At 47.1% G+C, this 21017-nt stretch overlaps 1 protein-coding gene across 1 annotated transcript in view; it reads left to right on the top strand.

Moving 5' to 3' along the window:
• Positions 1-2946: 2946 nt before the first annotated feature.
• LOC139162114 (LDL receptor repeat-containing protein egg-1-like) overlaps positions 2947-21017 on the top strand; it is a 50794-nt gene continuing 32723 nt past the window's right edge. The window contains exons 1-7 of the mRNA XM_070742151.1: positions 2947-3175; positions 11194-11369; positions 14108-14294; positions 14824-15042; positions 16286-16466; positions 18942-19143; positions 20299-20463. The gene's annotated coding sequence lies outside the window, so the exon portion shown is untranslated. The remainder of the gene's footprint in view (positions 3176-11193; positions 11370-14107; positions 14295-14823; positions 15043-16285; positions 16467-18941; positions 19144-20298; positions 20464-21017) is intronic.

Raw genomic sequence — 21017 nt, forward strand, 5'->3', positions numbered from 1 at the left:
ACCCGCATTGGAGCAAAGCAGTGCTCTGCACGCGCAGTCCCCGCCACCAAGAAACCCTCAAGGTAGTGAACGCCAAGCCCGGGCCGCTGCGCCTCTTGAGCGCCCACTCCAAGAAGGTGCTCGAGCTCTCCAAAAAGAGAGCATGAGAGGGAGCCACCCGTGGGTAAAACCCCGATCACTTAAAAACACCTATGAAATGGAAGCCCAACAGCGCGAAGCCGTCCGGGTGCATAGGGAAGAGCCGGGATGCTGACTTAAAGTCGCATTTATCCATAAGGGCTCCATCCCCACCCTGCATTACCATGGCCACGACCGCCTCAAAGGATGCGAAGCCGGCCAAACAAAGTTCGTCAGGAACGAAATCCTTCACTGACTCCCTTTTAAGAAAAAACAAGTGGTGAATCAACCTAGATTCATCACCCTTTACCTGTCAGGGGACCCCCCTGAATGGGGAGACCCCAAGATTCGGGAAGGGCGGCTCCGGGAAGGGCCCAAGGCCCCTCCCCATGGCCACCTCTTATGCTATCCCGGACCGAACAAGCCGTTATGTCCCACAACCAACCGGAGGTTGTTGAACCCAAAGGCTTCCTCGAACCCCCCATGTAAGGGATCCCGAATCCCTTAGAGAAACCTAGCAAGAGAGCGGCCGCTCTCGAGCGGGGGTGGTCGTCCCTCAACCAACCCCATTGTTGTTGTTGTAGTTGTTGTTATAACTAAATGGGCTGGGCCCAGTTTCCCCCCCCCCCCGTAGGTGGGGCTTGTACCCTGGACCCCTTCCCCTCCTAACCGTCCCCTTTCAGGGGCAGGGGTACATTGCAGCGGCATGGGAGCCCCGCCTTCCCGCACGCATGGCTATACATACAAAAAGGGGGGAAACAAGTCCCTCTGCCGCAAGCCCATGACAATGCAGCGAACGGGTCCCACCCTGTGGTGGCCCCCTTGTCCAATCTCCCTGGCCCCGACGGGTAACCGTCAAAAGGGGCAGAGGCCCTCTGGCCTGGGTTGGCGGGGTCAAACCCCCCGCCCCCAACACACCAGGCCCTGGCAAAAGCTGCCCCAGGGGCCTGTGCTCCCGCACTAGGAGCCAGGGGGGGGGGGAAGGGGGCAAACCTGGTAGGAGTCCCCCACCCCCCCGAAAAACCCCTAAGAAACTGGGACCGAGTGGCAACCATATTTAAACAATTAGAATAGAATAGAATAGAATAGAATAGAATAGAATAGAATAGAATTTTCTTGGCCAAGTGTGATTGGACACACAAGGAATGTGTCTTGGTGCACATGCTCTCAACGTACATAAAATAAAATATACATTTGTCAAGAATCGTGTGGCACAACACTCAATGATTGTCATAGGGGTCAAATAAGCAATGAAGAAGCAATATTAATAAAAATCTTAGGATATATTCAGAGTAGTTCCTTTTTGCTGCTCTGATCTCCCTTGTTAATATTTTTCTGGCCTGATTAAGTTAGATAATAGCTGTAATGAAGTTTGGCCATGATTTACTGAAATAGTAAAGGCCTGGAACAAACTTCCCGCAGACCCAGTAGATGAATCCACAGCAACAGCGTTCAAACATGCCTGGGACAAACATACATCCATCCCAAGACAAAATACAGAAACAGAACAAGGGCAGACTAGAGGGACCAATAGGTCTTTCCCTGCCGTTATATGTCCATGCTTCCCTACAAATATATGACATCATTCCAACCATCATCAGTCTCATTAGGAGTATGATTAATATGTGCTTGTGTACACCATGGTTCTTAATTTACACCTGAGGGAACTGGGGCCACCCAGGCCCCAAGAGGGCAGCAAAAGGCCTCTGCCCAAACAGGCAGCGCAGCAGCATGAAGCTGCCGCCAAGGGCCCAACCGTCCTCCGTTTTTATTTTATGTTGTATTTTATTTTTATTGTTTTTCGGGGGCCACGAACCGGGAGGGGCCGCACACGCGAACCCCCCACCCTAGCCCCCCACTTCCCCAAGGAGGCTACCAGAAGGATCCCCCCCAAAATAGGGGAGGAGCAGCCAAACGGCCTTCCCGCCGGACCCGAAGCCCCCAAACCGTTCCCCGAGCCTCCGATGAGGCTCTCAAAATGGCGACCGCAACACGCGGCCGCCTTTTACCGAGAGGGGTGGGGGTGGGGGCCTCACGCGGGACTCCTGCCGCCAGCCCGTTGCTGCCCAAGACTCCTGGAAGATGGGCAGACCGCCAGCCTCGGATGGGCGAAGCGCGCTGCTAGCGACGAGCAGTGCCCCAAGCCTCTAACGAGGCCCGAAATGACGGCCGCCTCCACGCGGCCGCCGAAAGGCTCCAAGAGCAGACAGCCGAGTGTCCGCTCGTGAGCTGGGTCCGGGGCGAAAAGGCCTGCTTCAAGGCCTGCTGCCCTTAAATAGGGCCAGCAGGCCCCGCCCGGACCCAACGTCATGCCCAGCCACGTGGGCAAAGCATTCCCGGCCGAAATCTCGCCTCGCGAGATTTCGGCCGAAAACAAGATGGCGGCCGCCATAGGAAGGGTCCGAGTCTGCCCGGCCCTTCCGCAAAAGCGCCGTGGGGCCGGTAAGTCAGCCGGCGATAATATTTGAATGACATTGCTTGGCCTTTTTATTTTTTAATCTTTGTTATCAATGGTTTTTTTTCCTTTGATGATATATGGCTCTGAAGATTGAATGATGAGAAAGAAGATAGTCACATTCCAGTTATAGATTTGGAGACAGATCTAACAGTCCTATCAAATGAAAGAAAACACAGACAGTCATAAAGTGGATTGACTGCTTTTTTGAAATTATCTGGCTCTTGCCATCTGATGTAAGTAGACAATGGATGAAAATAGTGCAATATACTTTATTGTACATAGTATACACAGTCTGTGTTCCTTTAGTAATTTTTGTGGAGGAACATACAAAGTGCATAATAGAGATGCCCTGAAACTCCTGGTGTAACATTTTCATACTCTTGAAATTTTGGCTTTCAGGTGATGCATGAAGTTCTGCAGGCACCAGCCCCTAACCCATGTGTAGAAGTTGGATGTTCGTATATGTGCCTCTTAAGCCCCAGCAAAAAAGGAAGCTGCCATTGCCCGCCTGAATCTGTACTATCAAGTGATGGAAAGACCTGCATTCCATTAAAGGAGTCAGCATTCATGTTATTGGATGGCCAGACAGATGTTACACAGGTATTACTTTCAATTGGATAATAAAGAGAATGGTAGCTGCAAACCAGTGAGGGGTTGCTACCGGTTGGGCCCAGTATGGCAAACCAGTAGTAGTGGTGAGAGGCTCTGCCCACCCTCCAAAATGTCGTCAAAAAACACTCTGCAAATGCGCAGAAGTGTTACCCCTGCGCTCCCGTTTCTGAACTGGTAGCAGAGGTAAATAGAACCCACTACTATTGCAAAATAATTTTCCCAAATGAAATGTTCTTACAGCTGTTTAATAGGCTGGCACAGCAAAGTGGCTTCTATTTGAATTTTCCTTAGTAACAAGTACATTTATTTATTGATTTGATTTGATTTGATTTGATTTGATTTGATTTGATTTGATTTGATTTGATTTGATTTGATTTGATTTGATTTGATTTGATTTGATTTGATTTGATTTGATTTGATTTGATTTGATTTGATTTGATTTGATTTGATTTGATTTGATTTGATTTGATTTGATTTGATTTGATTTGATTTGATTTGATTTGATTGATTTGATTTGACTGCAGAGACGGGACTGATGAGATTGGATGTATGTAAACTTTCTCCATCTTGGTAGCTGGTGCAATAGTCTTGTTTTTTGAAGTGGTGGGAGGGATCTGTCCTTCTTAGGAGACATTAGCTTAACAGAGAGAAGTGCTGCAAAACAAGAGCCAAGTTACAATGACAGCAGTTCTATGTTAGTCTTTAAATGTTTTTAGTTTAATGTCCTATGGAGTTGAAATTAAAGGATATTGTGGGGCACCTCATTCTCACCATGTGCTGTTGCCATTTATTTCCATTTGTGCTTGCCAGATTGTTGCGCTCATGTTCTCCTTTTTTTAAAAAAATACAACTTTATTAAACTTATCAAAGTATAAAATAAAAATGGAAATGGAAACAATGGGCAAAGAGGGAAGGGGAAGAGAGAGAGAAGTGTAGGTTAAAGAGGAAAGGGAACAGCTACTGACAACTTCTCTTTTCTGCATACTAGAATAAAATATAACATTGCAGCCTCAAATTTCTACTTTTGCATACTTAATATGGACTAGCCTTTTCTAGAGCATACTTGTCTAATCAGCAAATCCCAAAGTCAAAATTTTTGGGGGGTTTTCAAAGTACATTTTATTGAATTTTTTCACATAAACACCCTCCCCCAAATATAATTTCAGTAATACACCTTGTCGTATTATATATTTTTCATATCTAAGGCTATTGCGGCGCAGGCGGAGTAATAGTCGGACACAAGGTGTGGGTATAACGGGGTCACTTTTATTCAAACAACTTAACTTCTTAACTTATTAACTTATTTAAACCATTAACCCCACATGACCTGCAGGGTGCAAAATCAAATGGGGGCGGAATAAGGTAAGCCAATTCAGACAGAGCAACCCTCGGGCGAAAACTCCTTGAACTGGGTGCGGGTCATGGTAAACTACACCTACCCCCTGCACCCTTACTACGCCACACCTGGCGTGTGGGATGGCTCACTACTGGTCTATGTTAAACTCCAGCAAGCAAGCCACAGGAGCGGCTCACTCCCCGAACCCAGGCCGGTCGAGCCCTGTAATCCGAGAAGGAGCTCGCCCCTCACCTCAGTAGAGGTGCCCCTAAAGGAGCTCACCAGTTGCTATTTAGTTTATTTTCCGCCCCCTATCGGCCACCCCTCCCCCCCCCAGTGACCCTAAGGGGGGGGGCACTAGATGGTGGGGCCACCCCCTAACCACACTCCCACGCACAGAGTGGAGTAGGCGAAAAAACAATCGCAGCTCCTCCAATTCTGCTGTGACTGCAAAAAATTCCTACTCGGCCCCCCGAAGGGCGACCCATCATATGCACCCTGTAACAGAGGGAGGGTGGGTGGGTGCCTCACGATGCTCCGGGCGAGACTGCTGCGCCACGAGGCAGCCCCCTTTTATAGGGCTGCCTTGCTCGCCCGGCCAATCGGTGCCCACGCATCGCACCACGTGGTCACGGCACCCCAACGTGGGTGCCGTGACTCCGCCCCCCAAAATGGCGGCCTCCTTCACCGCCGATCGCCGCAAACCCCACCGGCCGGTAAGTCGGCTGTGGGAATTGCGGCGCAGGCGGAGTAATAGTCGGACACAAGGTGTGGGTATAACGGGGTCACTTTTATTCAAACAACTTAACTTCTTAACTTATTAACTTATTTAAACCATTAACCCCACATGACCTGCAGGGTGCAAAATCAAATGGGGGCGGAATAAGGTAAGCCAATTCAGACAGAGCAACCCTCGGGCGAAAACTCCTTGAACTGGGTGCGGGTCATGGTAAACTACACCTACCCCCTGCACCCTTACTACGCCACACCTGGCGTGTGGGATGGCTCGCTACTGGTCTATGTTAAACTCCAGCAAGCAAGCCACAGGAGCGGCTCACTCCCCGAACCCAGGCCGGTCGAGCCCTGTAATCCGAGAAGGAGCTCGCCCCTCACCTCAGTAGAGGTGCCCCTAAAGGAGCTCACCAGTTGCTATTTAGTTTATTTTCCGCCCCCTATCGGCCACAGCAGGGGGTGAAATTTTAATTTATTCCCCCTGCTCCCCCCCCCCTGCACATATGTGTGCAGGCACCTCTGCAGGTCGGCTATAAATTTATCGTTCCCGCTATCGGTCAAGTGTACCCCGTCCTGTCTATACAAGTCTATGAGGGATGCCCTGATGTCTGGATGGTCTATCACTCCACCCCCAGCCTGAATCACCCACTTCTTAACCGCTCTGTTTACCCTCTTCCTAGCCTTATCCACTGCGATAGGGCTTCTAGCCTGCCGCCAACTCCTCCTAGGCAGGATGTTGGACCACCACACACACGTATCTGGCCACCGCTCCCAGATCACTTGCAAACTCTCCCAAATGTGCCACAGCAGCTCTACACCTGACATCGCTCCCAGATCGTTCCCACCAACGTGCAAAACCAAACAGCCCGGCACCCCTTGCACCTTCCCACTGTTGAACAACAGGGGAAGAACCTCGCGCCAGCGTAGGCCTCGACGGCCCAGCCACTGAACGACCGCTCGATCCATTTCCAACTGCGTGCCGGGCGTCGTCTCACGGGCCCTCTTCTCGGCCCAGTAAACCATGCTGTGGCCACATATCAGGATTCTGCGGCGCCAGTCCGGTAGTCGTGCTAGAGAAAGGGAGGAAGCAGAGCAGCATCAGACTGGCGGCCCAGCACAACCCCCCGCCCCGCCCCACTCACCTAGGGGCGGATGTACGTCCGGAAGGCCCCAGATCTCCAGCGGCCCACTGTCTTTATATCCAGCCTGCTGAAACCTTCGACTGCTGCCAACGACGCTGCACCTATTCTGAATGAGTGAGTCCCGTAACGTCTGGGGTCCAAGCCCAGCCTTGCCAGCGCCTTGGACGTGACAGCCCAGAATTGGTACCTGGTAAGGGGTTCACCGGACCCATGACAAAACAAAAAACCCGGCTCTTCACCCCTATGGGCCCAATACGCCACCAGAGCCGCCACTGGGCACACCCGCCGGTTGTTAGCCCGGGAAAGTTGAACCGTCACACCTCTACCCCTCTGGTCGGTCTTGGACCGTCGAAGCCTCAAGGACACCAAACTACGACCCAACTTGATATCCCTTGTGGTGAATGCCTGGCCGGAGCTATCGGCTCGGGAAGCTGCTAGGACCTCGCTAACCCGAAAAGCCCCGAAAAACAAGGTCACCGCAACCGCGTGGTACAGTGATGCCTCATACTCAGAGCGGCAGAGCCGACCCCACAGCTCGTAAAGCCCCATCAAGTGGGTGAGCTTTAGGGGACGCCTGCTGTCACCCTGGGCCTGACCTTTCTCCCTAATCCACCCCTCCAATGTCTTCCTAATCCTGAAATCCCCTGTGGTGTCCAAAAAACCCCGAGACTTGGCTACGAAGGCCAAGCCTGCCAGCTTGCCCCTAATCGTCCGGGCGGACAACCCACGGCGGCGGTTAAGCGCGAAAAATTCGAGCAGGTGTTCGACCGGGGCCGGCCAAAGCTGATCGTATCTCCTATCATGACGAAAAGCCCAAAATTCCCTACCTGCCCGCTGGTAAGCTCTCCTGGTGCTGGGAGCTATGGACAAATCCATGGCCTTGCTTACGTCGGCCCTCCAATCAGCCACAGATGCTGTGGGGCTGCTTCCGGGTGCTCCTCGGCCTGTGGGGCAAGCAGCCGGAACCTAGCCAACTGCCCCCTTGACAGTGCATCAGCCACCCCGTTTCTTACCCCTGGAACATGATGGGCCCGGAAAAGCATATTATTGGCAAGACATCTCGCTACCATATGCCGAACCAAACCCATAACCCGCTCGCTCCTAGAGGAGAGTGTATTCACTACGTGTACTACCGCCATATTGTCGCACCAGAAGTGGACTGTCTTACCGGCAAAACTGGTGGCCCACAGCTCGATGGCCACGACAATTGGGAATAGCTCCAAAAATGTCAAATCCCTACAGATGGCCTCTCCGCGCCACTCCTGCGGCCAGTCAGCTCGAAACCATTTGTTCTGCCACACCACACCAAAACCGGTCGTGCCCGCCGCATCGGACTTCACTTGAAAGTCCGCTTTCAGCAGCATATCCTGTCTCCACAATGACACACCGTTGTACCCGTCCAGAAACCCTTGCCACACCACGAGGTCCTCCCTAACGCTCTTCGATAACCTGATCCTGTGGTGCGGTTTTGTCACACCAACCGTTGCCCTGTACAGTCTAAACATAAAGGCCCTACCCGGCGCAATCACACGACAAGCAAAATTCAACAGGCCAGCCAGCTCCTGAACCTGTCTCAAAGTCACCTTCTTTGCGGCTCGGGCAACCCTCACCGCTTCCTTGAGTCTAGTCAGTTTGTCATCGGGTAGCCTACACGTTTGTGCAACGGAGTCCACCTCGATGCCTAAAAATGTCAGTCTAGTCGAAGGCCCCTCGGTCTTTTCGTGAGCCAAAGGTACGCCTAAATCCGCGCATAAAGCCTGGAAACCCGTCATTCCCTGCTGACAATCGACGGCGCCAGCCGGCCCCGCGAAGAGAAAATCATCCAAATAATGTACGACAGACGCAAAGCCCGTACTTTTAACATGTGCCCACTCCAAAAATGAACTGAACTTCTCAAACAGCGAGCAGGATATAGAACAACCCATTGGCAAGGCCCTATCAACAAAGAACCCGCCCTCGAACTGAAAACCCAACAAGTCGAAATCCCCCGGGTGAATGGGCAAAAGCCGAAAGGCCGATTTGATATCACACTTCCCCATCAGTGCCCCCACTCCGCACGCCCGGACCATCGCGACAGCCGTCTCGAATGGTGTGTAGCGCACCGAGCAGAGCTCCTCGGGAATGTGATCGTTCACCGATTCACCAGGGGGGAACGACAGGTGATGTATGAGCCTAAACTCTCCCGCGGCCCGCTTGGGCACCACCCCGAGTGGGGACACCTGCAGGAAGGGCAGGGGGGGCTCGGCAAAGGGGCCCAAAACCCGGCCCTCGCGCACCTCCTTCATAATGTTGTCCCGCACTACGTGGCCCATACCTGCCACCGACCTCAAATTGTCCGCCATGCAGGCCCTACGCGGCCCCCCGTACGGGATCCTGAAGCCCGCGGAGAACCCCGCGAGCAGAAAATCAGCACCCTTCTTGGGGCGGTAGCCGGTGAGCCAATGCTGCAACCTGTCCAATCTAACGGGGGTTGGGCCCCTTACCTTGAGCTCCCCCAGGTTGGGGTTTGGCGGGGGTCCCGGCGTCCTTGGAGCCGGCCCCTCCCCGTCCCCTGTAACAAGCGGAGGTCGGGTGTCTACCACTACACAAGGTGCAGGCGTGGCGAAAACGACAATATAACCTGGAACAGGCCCCCCTGGCGCCGTACTCGTAACAGTACGGCTGGCCTCGAAAGGACGACCCAGCCGTGCTGCGCTGGCCGGAGGCCGGGGTCCCCGTCCCCACCGCCGGGCGGGGAAGAGTAGCCTCCTTGCCCGTTGTCAAGAGCAGATGATTTGTGGGTGTTCGCCCACTGGCCGGAGTTGACGCTTGCTGCGTGGCCTGAAGCCACAAATCATTATGCCGCATATCCCACGGCCAGTGTCTATTGTGGGCGGCGAACCTACGGAAGTCCTCGTCATAGCGCTTCCAAGCCTCCCCCCCAAACTCCTGATATGCTCTCAGAATCATGTTCATGTACAAGATGAGCTCATGTGTCTTATGGACATCATCTTCCACCACCACAGAGTGGTAGGCCAAAAATGCATACGCCCACGACAGAATCCCCTTGTCCATTTTGGTGCCTTTTGGGTCATCCGACCCCTTCTTGCCCTCCTTATCCTTCTCCTTCTTAGACTTTTCAGGTAGCAAAATCTGAAACATGTCCACATAAGCGCCCCGCCAAATTTTACGCTTGAGGGACTGGGACATGTGCATACTAAGCGGAGTGTCCGGTAGGCCCGGCGCGAAAGGATTATCGCTGTCAAAAGAGGTACTGGTGGACCCCGAGGTGGTTGACCCTGAGCTGTCCCTCGAGGTATCCCTCTTCCGTTTGTGCCTCCTGGCCACTGCCCTTCTACGCCCCCTCCTCCAAACTTGAGCAGCTGTGCGGGAGCGCAGGGCACTCACCCCAGTGAGAAGAGTCGTCGTCTGCATCCTCGGAGCCGGACACTGTTCTCCTGGCCTTCCGCCGCCTGCTGCGCTGCTTCGCGCGCTGAGTACTGCGCACCCTCCGCGGGCTGTCCGCAGACCCCGACGAGCTCCGAGACCCCTCTGTATTGTCCACGCCCGTGGCACGGCCTCGCCGGGACCTGCCCCGCTTCCTTGGCCTTTCATCAAGTTTCTCAAGTAAGGAAGACAGTAAATGTGAGGAAACCGAAAGGGAATCCCCATCCCTCTGCCCCCTCCTGGCAGGCCCTGCAGCGGGGGCCTCAGCCCCAGATAGACCCGTTTCAGACCCACTGGGAGTGACCTCCTCTGCCCCAGTGGCCTCGCCCGCTCCCCCCGGCGCAGCCACCGGCCGGGCCCGGCCCTGGCGTCGACCCCTCACCGCTGAAGAGGCCCCCCTATGGCCCGCTGAGCGCCCCCGGGGGCTCACCTCCCCGCTGGGGCTGCCTTCCCCTACCGGCCTCCCGGACTGCCGAGCCCCCGGGGCTTCTCCTCAATTCCGCTTGGGGGCCCGCTTCCTCCCGGTGCGGCGTGGCTCAATGGGGGGGGCCCCCGGCCCTCCGGCCTGCCCCCCCGAGGCCCGCCGCCGTGCCCCCGAGCGACTACGTCCACCCCCCGCCATGCCTCCGTGCTCAAATGCGCCTCCAAACCCTGTGGGGGGTGTCGCCGAAGCGAACTAAGGCTCCAGCCGCCGCTCGCGGCTCTTCTGGCCTCGAAGGCCTGACGCTCCGGCGACGATCGGCTGCGCAGCAGGCCTTCAGGCCTGTGACGCAGCTAGCTGGGAGGAACGACAGCAGCAGCCTCGCCTCACGATGCTCCGGGCGAGACTGCTGCGCCACGAGGCAGCCCCCTTTTATAGGGCTGCCTTGCTCGCCCGGCCAATCGGTGCCCACGCACAGCACCACGTGGTCACGGCACCCCAACGTGGGTGCCGTGACTCCGCCCCCCAAAATGGCGGCCTCCTTCACCGCCGATCGCCGCAAACCCCACCGGCCGGTAAGTCGGCTGTGGGAATTGTTTTTAACTTAAAGATTCTTATTTCTATTTACAATTTTATACGTGTTGTATATTACATTACAGGGTTTTGACCATCTCTGCTAATTCCATCAGTTTCCAGCCATTCTTCTTCCATTTCTTCCAGTTAGGATATCTTTCTATTTTTATGCATGGAGCATTCTCGCTTCTATCAACATCTAAAACAACAAAGTTCAAAATTCTTTGTTGACTTGTATTATTCTCACCATACCCATTCCAAATCAATCAAAGGGAAAGTCGTATTGAATTTGGCTCATGCTTCATTAGATTTCAATGGTTATTTTATATATAATTGTGCTAAAACTAGAATCTTGAAGTCCTCTTTGCTTTTCCAGGTAAGCCCAGGAGCTGCCATAGCTATGAGTTTCAGTGTGGTGATACCTATGTCAATTACACTTTGGTCTGCAATGGGAAACCCGACTGCCAAGATGGAATGGATGAAGGCAACCATTGTGCCGTGCCATGTCAAAAACTGTGTGCTCACATTTGTTACAAGTCTCCTCATGGGCCTGTAAGTGAAGACCAGCATTAGAATGTTGATGATGCTTAGGATGATGCTTAAAAATGGATAACATAAGAACTGAAGAGTTGGCCTTCTCGGGTCCCGTCAACTAAAAATGTCGTTTGGCGGGCCCCAGGGGAAGAGCCTTCTCTGTGGCGGCCCCCGCCCTCTGGAACCAGCTCCCCCCTGAGATTAGAACTGCCCCCACCCTCCTTGTCTTTCGCAAGTTACTTAAGACCCACCTATATCGCCAGGCATGGGGGAACTAAGACATCTCCCCCAGGCTTATTATATTTCATGTTTGATGTGTATGTGCTGTATGGTTTTTAATTGTTGAGGTTTTTATATATTTTATTATTAGATTTGTTCCATTATTATACTGTTTTTATTACTGTTGTGAGCCGCCCCAAGTCTTCGGAGAGGGGCGGCATACAAATCTAATAAATTGAATTGAATTGAATTGTAGAAGGAAAAAAATGGGTTAAGGAGATTTGCTTCCTGCTAGGCCAGTGATGGCGAACCTTTTTTTCCTCGGGTGCCAAAATAGTGTGGGCGTGCACTATTGTGCATGCATGAGTGCCCACACCCATAATTCAATGCCTGTGGAGAGCAAAAACAGCTTCCCCTGTTCCCCGGAGGCCCTCTGGAGGCCAGAAATAGCCCATTTCCCAACTTCTGGTGGGCCCAGTAGGCTCATGTTTTGCCCTCCCCAGGCTCCAAAGGTTTCTCTGGAGCCAGAGGAAGGTAAAAACGCCCTCCTCCATTCTCCCTGGAAGCTCTCTGGAAGCCAAAAATGCCCTCCGAGAGCCTCTGGGTGAGCCAAAAATCAGCTGGCCAGCACACACATGTACTTTGGAGCTGAGCTAGGGCAACGGCTCGTGTGCCAGCAGATATGGCTCCGTGTGCTACCTGTCAAAGGTTCACCATCACTGTCCTAAGCTTTATGCTAAAATTCTTTCAAAATAGGAAAAATAGATAGCCATTCTCGAATAATAATACAATATGGACTTGTTGCTACTATTATAGCAAAAGGATAGTGATTGTAACCATGAAAAAATGGGAAATGTCGTATAAAATGCACTGGCGTATAAGACACAGCTTAAGTTTTGAGAGAGGAAAATAGGGGGGGGGGGGAACCCACCTACCAGGTATTCATCTGGCTAGCATCCTTAGTCTGATCAGCCTCAACTCATTATTTTATCCCCTGGTTAGGGCTGAAAAAAATAATCTTCGGAGGGAGTAGCAATGAAAACAAACCTACAAAAACCTAGGGCTGGAATAAAAACTTTTTTGGAGAGAGTAGGAATGAAAAAAATCCTGCAAGCCAAGAAGATTGTTAGTAACTCATTAGGGGTGGGGGGAAAAAGCTTCAAAAAGCTACATTTGGAGTATAACATGCACCCAAATTTTCAGCCTCTTTTAGGCGGGGAAAGGGTACGCCTTATACTCTGAAAAATACAGTATTTGGGGAGAGGGTTATGACAGTATTAAAATGCAGAGGCATCTTGCTGGCAACAAAGATATATATAATCAAAGCAATAGTTTCCCCAGTTGTAATGTAAAAGCTGCATTATTGTTTGATTGGCTGAATAAAGAAGTAATACTTTCAAACTCTGGTTCTGGTTCCCATGTCTGAGAATAACCTGCATTGTGAGAACCATTAATATAAAACTAGATAAAAGAAAATAAGACTGTTCATTGAAACTGTTGGTAATTAAACTCCAACTATAAAATATTTTGAACAAGAAGTACAAAGGCAAGAGTTGTTGAAGTCTCAGATGGTTGGAAAAATCTGAGGCAGTAGAAAAAGAGACCAGAAAGGCTTCAGGAGTTAAATTATCTTGTTGATGACCTAATCATAATTTGATTAGAACTTGCTGATAGATAATCCTGGTGAGATGATTACTATTAAATCATAAAAAGTCATCAAGCAATGGAAGCAGATTGAAAGTGTAATCTAACAGCAGCAGGGGTGGGTTCTGGATCCTTTTGCTGCCAATTCGCTCAGGGTTGTACCGTACGCGTGCGCCCTCAGCAATAAAAAAAAATAGCTGCTGCGCATGTGCAGAAACAAAATCCAAGATGGTGGCACCCAAGGAGACACCAACAGAACTGGTTCTGTGACATCATCACTAAGTTAAAGTACCAATTAGAACCGGTAGGAACACACCTCTGAACAGCAGGGGTATCCAACCTTGGCAACTTTAAAACCTGTGGACTTCAACTCCCAGAATTCCACCAACAAATAGCTCTTGAAGTTGCCAAGGTTGGACACCCCCTTCCTTAGAGCAAGAGAATAAGACTAAATGCAAGTGTTTTAAAAGAAAACCGGAAACCATCTCTTTATATCTTTGGGTTTTTTTCTTTCTTGATTTTTCTTTCATTTTCTGTTATTACTTTCCCCTTTTCTTTTTCTTTAAATGTGAATTGTTTTACTTTGTAAAAAAAATTCTTTAGTGAAACATAATTTTTTTGGGGGGGAACCCCAATGCCTTCAAATGTATTACTTAAGCGCATACTTGCAAATTAAATCTCAATTTGTATTTGGACTCTGTGTTTCCAGAGAATCAACCCTGGAGGGCAGAGTGAGGAGAAGGAGAAATAGTTGTTATTACTTAAGTGCAAATTAAATCTCAATTTGTATTTGGACTCTGTGTTTCCAGAAGCAACCCTTGGAGGGCAGAGTAAGGAGAAGGAGAAATAGTGAAACTTTACATAGGTAATAACGCCTGTTTTCTAATTTTCAGCAATGTGCTTGCAATGAGGGGTTCATCTTAAGAAATGATGGGCGCTCTTGCAAAGACATCAATGAATGCAAAGAGTTGGCAGTTGATAAATGTAGCCAGACCTGTGTCAATACAGAAGGCGGTTACTCCTGCACATGCCACCCTGGATATCAACTGGAGCCCGATAACCACACATGTAAAGTAATAGGTAGGTTTATTCCTGTCCACTGATTGGCTTTCCATTGATTCTCTTTAGGATTCAAATTTAGGGTTTAATGCGTAATTTTTTGTGTGAAGTCAAATATATAACATAGAAAACTTTGCCTTCTGGGTAAGAAGTCTTGAAATAAGTCCCTCTGGCTTCACACTATTAAGCTGGAGGGATGTATTGAGAGATATGAAAGCTGTTACATAGATAAATGTAGATAATAAATGTAGATAAATGTAGATGCTGTCAAAGTCCCTGATGAAGACAATGTCTTCAAAGGGGCTAAGAGCAACCCAGCCGTGTGGGATCACTCACGAACGCAAATCCTAGAAAGAAGACTTGGACACATTCTCTCTCTGGGTGAAGTGACACAGTATAGAGTTGTGTATTCCTTTTTATTTGGGAGCATAAGGAAATGGGGATAATTACACGTACATGTCAAGTGATACACAAACATCCAATAACATAACTTCAAACATGACGTGATTGCAATTTATATTAAAATTAACTAGTTTTGTCTTTGCCATAGGTTCCGAGCCATTACTGCTAGTTGCAGTTCAGTTTGACTTAATTGTATTCGGAATAAGGACCATGAAAGAGGATGTTGTCATGAGAGTCGATCATGACTTCATTATCTTTTCCATTGACTACGATTTCGTATCCGAGACTGTCTTTTGGATGAATCTCAATGCAGACAGTATTAATTGGATTGATATGCAAACCAAGGAAAAGGGAATTCTAATAAAAGGTGGGTCTTGATATATTTTCAGTTGTTTAGACAGTTTTTAATAAGTTAGTGGCTTAGGACAAAACTAATCGTAACTTTGGCAAGTCAAATAAACTATTGGTAGAACTCCTATTTGACTGTTGAAGCTGAATCACACTCTCACATGCTTAGGAAGCTTCACAGGTTCACCCGAGACAAGGTGAAAGTCAAATCCACTTATACTTAAAAAGAAAAAAAGCTAAGGAAAAATTGAGTGCTCATATTTCTAAACTGATACTTTTAACAAAATAATTTTAAGAAACAGCAATACCAGGTGGATTCACACACCTAATCCTGCCTGCAAGTTTTAGATGACAGACTGAAGGAAAGATTTCATCAAGTTCCTCCAGGAAGAAAACATACAAGTTGACAAAGTCCCATATGACAGATGATGTTATCCTACTAAAGTCCCTCATGAATGGCATAGGAATAATATGTGTCACTTGGGACAATTGCTCAGAAGGCCAACAATCCCTTGCTGTAGAGTTGATGATGGTTGAAATCTGCAGCTTATTTATTTATTTATTTTTATTTATTTTGTCCAATACACAATACATATTGAGGCGAATAGACATGAAGTATTATATATAAAGAAAAGATATGAAAATAGAGGAGAAGATATATGAAAGGGAGAAAAGATATATGATATATGGGATAAGGAGAGACAATTGGACAGGGGACGAAAGGCACACTGGTGCACTTATTTACTTCCCTTACTGACCTCTTAGGAACCTGGAGAGGTCAATCGTGGATAGTCTAAGGGAGAAATGTTGGGGGTTAGGGGTTGACACTATTGAGTCCGGTAATGAGTTTGAGCTTCTATGAGCTTCTAGTCTATAAATGTAAAGATTCTTCCAGTGTACACTAAGAGAGAGACAGTAACAGCAGAACTGACCCCTAAAAAAGCATCCTTTTGTGTCTATTGGTCAACTATGAGTATTTTTGAGGATTGTCTAAGAAGATGGATTTCAAGCACAATTAACACTGAACAATTTACCAATAACAGTCGTAACTGTTCAGCCTTAAACCAGAGATATTCTGCACAAAACCCTCTGAACAGGATGTCTTTTCCCTTATATGGCTATTTAAAAAAACAATTTGTAATAAAATTTTGCTTTTCAATTACTGACTTCATAGGAGATGTTGGCTGATATTTCCCATTCACATGTTTGTAAATCTTAACAATAGACAGTTCATTTCTATCATTTCAAACATTGGATTGCAGGCATCAAATCTGACAGTATAGCAGTGGACTGGTTAGGAAGGAACCTTTACTGGACTGATGGTATCTCAGGACAGATCTTGGCTACATAGTTGAATACCACTTGGAAGGGAAATCCTGTCTATACAGTGGTTCTTGAGGATCTGGAGCAACCACAGTCATTAGTTCTCCACCCACTGGATAGGTAAGCCTTTTCTATTTTGCTTGGGCTTGTTGGAATGGTTCAAAAGAATTAGGAATAGATCTCAGAAACAAGATGGATAGATGAGTCCATTGAGTCGCTAATGTTGTCTTTTTAGAGAAGATATTTCAGTGGGGGATGACTTGAAAACACTGTCTGAGCTCATGTTGATATGTGGTCAGGTCTGTCCAGTTACGGTATACGATTGAATCGTAATTGATAAGGCAAATGGATATTTTTAGAGAGAAGAAACTAGGAGTACAGTTCTATTGATTCTGCTTGATTTATTTATTATTTATTAAATTTATATGCTGCCCAACTCACTTTACAAAGTGATCCTGGGCAATTAACCATGAAAGTGATAAATATTCAAATATTAACCACAGTAGACACAAAATTTTAAAAACCAAAGGCAAGATTGTTCGCAGCTTTTGATATTCTGATCATCAAATTTATTTGGCCTGCTGTGTAACAGTTGTTTGTTTTGTCCAGTAAACAATAATACACAATGAGGGTTAGAGAGGATATAATCAGGTAGAATGTATTAAGGGGGGAATAGAGGAGAAAATAAAGGAGTGAAATATAACTATGAGAGAATAGCAGGAAAAGATATAGGTATAGAAGAGAAGATATATGAGATACAGGAGAGACAATAGGGCAGGGGACAGTAGGCACTCTGGTGCACTTATGTACGCCCCTTACTGACCTCTTATGAACTTGGTGAGGTTAGGCCGTGCCCCATAAAAGCACTGGATGAACATATACTGGCAGTTCATTTAATAAGGAGATTCCACTCTTTTCCTGGGATTATTCAGTGTCTGTAACGGTTTCATCATTAGGCTTATGATGCCCAGTTTACATTCCCTTGACATCAGAGTCAAGTGAAGCTTCTCCACACTTGAATGTGATGGGATAGATGAGAAATACTCAGCTGAAGTTGAATCCCGAAGGATTGTTTTGTGGACAACGTGGAATTGTCTACCTGGGACTGGCTGCAGCCTTCTGAAGGAGTAGATGCATGACTTGAACTTTCCCTATGTCTTTTTTCAGATTCACCTAATTTACTAGCTATGGCAGTGTTTCTCAACCTTGGCCACTTGAAGATATCTGGACTTCAACTCCCAGAAGTCCCCAGCCAGCGAATGCTGGCTGGGGAATTCTGGGAGTTGAAGTCCAAATATCTTCAAGTGGCCAAGGTTGGGAAACACTGAGCTAGGGTAGGACAGAGCTATGTATACAAGGCAACCCTGAATTGAGCTTCACCAGAGAGCAAGATGCTGTTACAGATTGGAAGAGGCTGCCACATAGGATTAGCAAGCATAACACACTATTTTGAAGACACACACTGGCTACCAGTATGCTATCAGGCAGAGTCCCTGGAACTTGTCATATGAAGCACTGTGTGGCTAAGCCAGAGCGCCTGATAGTGTGCCTTTTCTCATACCTTCCTGTTTATCTAGTTAAGAGCTAGAAAAGATGCATTTTTAAGATGGTTCAAAATGGCTGGATATTAGCTTGATCTGAAGAGGGTATTTTTTAGCACAAGGTTGCAGCATTCCCTCCCTTTGAATAAAGGTTGCAGTGAGCCTTTTAAACCTACAAGCCAATTTAATATGTATTGACCCTGCTCTGCAGTCTGGTTTAGTATTGTTTCATGTTTTAAAGTTTAAATTTTAACAACATTTTAATATCTTTCTTGGGACTTTTTATTGAATCATCATTATTTTTTATTAAGATAGCTTCTTGCTCTTCTCCTTTATTGGTAAGAGGACTAAATTAGAGTCTATAATACCATGTTGCACTACTTGAAGCTCTTCAATTTTGCCTTAATTTTGTTAGTCACCTTGCTTACTCTTAGCTGCAGAAATACACATGTGCACACACACAAACACATGGAGTATAATATGCACATGGGATAGAAATGACCCTTAGCTTGGGAATGGAATAGAATCTCAAAATGAAAACTTGTCTCAGATTACCAAAAATTTTAAATGATGTAGATGCAAAATAATAAACAATGTTTTTATTTAGTTTGGCTCTAATACTATTTAAAGGCAAATGCAATGGCCCATTTGAAGGGTTAGGCTTAGACCCCAGATGTATTAAGCTTTAACAGAGTAGTCTACACTCCCCCAAGCTCCATGCTTAATGGGAGCCACGGTATATGATGCCACGATTGTGCTGAAACTGTAGATCTGATTCATGATTGGATAAAAAGAGAGTGGTAATCTAACTTTAAATTCCAAAGAATGTAGGATTTATATGAAGAGACATTAATCAAAAGAATTCTGATACTAATGTTTCCCTAGATTGAAATCATCTGAAATACTAGTGGGTCTTCTTGTCTGGTACCCTAAATAAAATGTACAATGAAGGCCATCTAACTTGGTGGTCAATAACTCTTCTCGAAAGCATTGTAAGCCATAGTAGTTGAATTCCATTCTAAAAATATATGTCACATTATCCTCTCTTTCCTAGATTTATGTACTGGTGTGAAATAGGCGTTGAATCCATAATCAAGAAAGCAGGGATGGAGGGAAGTAATAAAGAAGTGATAATTGATAATGGACTTGGTTGGCCCACAAGCCTAGCCATTGATTTCTTGAGCTGGAGAATTTTCTGGTCTGATGACAAGTTTCACTCCATTGGCTCAGCCTCTTTGGATGGTAGCGATATGAAGGTATTGCCAACTATATGTACATAACGTTTATGGAAGCAGGCAAGAATTTATTTGAGTTCTTTGTTTTAAACCAGAGGTGTCAAACTCAATTTCATTGAGGGCCGTATCGGGGCTGTATTTGACCTCGGGGCGGGGTGGGAGAGGCCAGGATGGGTGTGGCCAGCTCAATGTCACTCCTGTGATGGCCCAAGCACTCTGCCAGCAAAAACAGGCTCCTGAGTTCCGTTTTCAGCTGTCATTCATTCATTCATTCATTCATTCATTCATTCATTCATTCATTAGATTTGTATGCCGCCCCTCTCCATAGACTCGGGGCGGCTAACAACAATAATAAAACAATATGTACAAATCTAATATTTAAGTTAATTTTTTTTAAAAACCCTTATTTGAGAAACCAATCATACAAACAGACATACCATGCATAAATTTTATAAGCCTAGGGGGAGGAAATATCTCAGTTCCCCCATGCCTGACGACAGAGGTGGGTTTTAAGGAGCTTACGAAAGGCAAGGAGGGTGGAGGCAACTCTGATCTCTGGGGAGAGTTGGTTCCAGAGGGTCAGGGCCGCCACAGAGAAGGCTCTTCCCCTGGGTCCCGCCAAATGGCATTGTTTAGTCGAGGGGACCCGGAGAAGGCCAACTCTGTGGGACCTAACTGGTCGCTGGGATTCGTGCGGCAGACGGTGGTCATGGCCTCTTGCAACGGAGCCCTGTTTTCACTGGCAAAAGGTTGCAGAAGGCCGTGGCAGCCCAAACCGGAGCTTGGGAGCCTATTTTCATTGGCAGAAGCACCGAGGACTGATCCTTCACTGTTTCCAGGGTAGCCCCACAGACCAGATCTAAGTATCCTGTTGGCCACATCCGGCCCCTGGGCCTTGAATTTGACACCCCTGTTTTAAAGGAAAGTGTCAATTCTGATAATGTCATCATCTTGTTCTTTTCTGGGTAGCAGAAATAAATAAATAAATAAATAAATAAATAAATAATAATAATAATAATAATAATAATAATAATAATAATAATTTATTAGATTTGTATGCCACACTTCTTCGAAACTAGGGGAATGTGTCCAACTTCCAGATCTTTTAGTGTGTCTGAAAATAAAATCTCAGTCCCTGAGCTGTGATGCATCTCTTAACAATATTTTTTCCCTTAGATATTTCAGATGAATGAGATACATAGTCCTTTCTCAGTAAGTGTGTTTGAAGACTACATCTTTTGGTCTGACATGCAAACAAGGATAGTACAGAAGATAGACAAAAGGACAGCCAAAAATAGAACAGTTCTCCTAAAGAGTCATGGACAACCATATGGATTAAAGGTATTGCACAAGTAGTACACATTATGGAAAGGTTGATGACTGGAACAAGTGCCTACTTTTATTTTACTTTGCCAACGGCATGTCTCTAGCTTTAAATGAATAAATGTTAAGGCAGGTTTATTTGGCCTGGATCTTCAAATATGCATGAGCCATATCCATGAGCTTCAAAAAGTATGAGCCAAGCCCCATACTTTGTCAGACTAAAGCTGCGTCAATACTGATATTGTATTGTGTTTATATTGTAACTGATAATAGAATTTTGACCAGGAATAAGTCATTTATACGAAAAGCTACTGTTGGTCATAGCGTAATTTGTTCAGAATGGGACAATTCACCATAGCCAAGTCTCTGTGGCCATCTGACCATGGCTAACGTGCCGTGGGACAATTCACCTCGGGACAATTTAACAATTCAATTTAATTATTTTAAATACATAAAAATTATGTTTTCATTCACATTTCATTTTGTCCCTCCTTCTTCTTCTTCATTCCAGCAGAAGTCCCTCACTGAGCTAAGCTAGTTTCCCTAAATAATAATAATAATAATAATAATAA

The sequence above is a fragment of the Erythrolamprus reginae genome, chromosome 2 (assembly GCF_031021105.1).
Source record: "Erythrolamprus reginae isolate rEryReg1 chromosome 2, rEryReg1.hap1, whole genome shotgun sequence".
NCBI classification, from domain to species: Eukaryota; Metazoa; Chordata; class Lepidosauria; order Squamata; family Dipsadidae; genus Erythrolamprus; species Erythrolamprus reginae.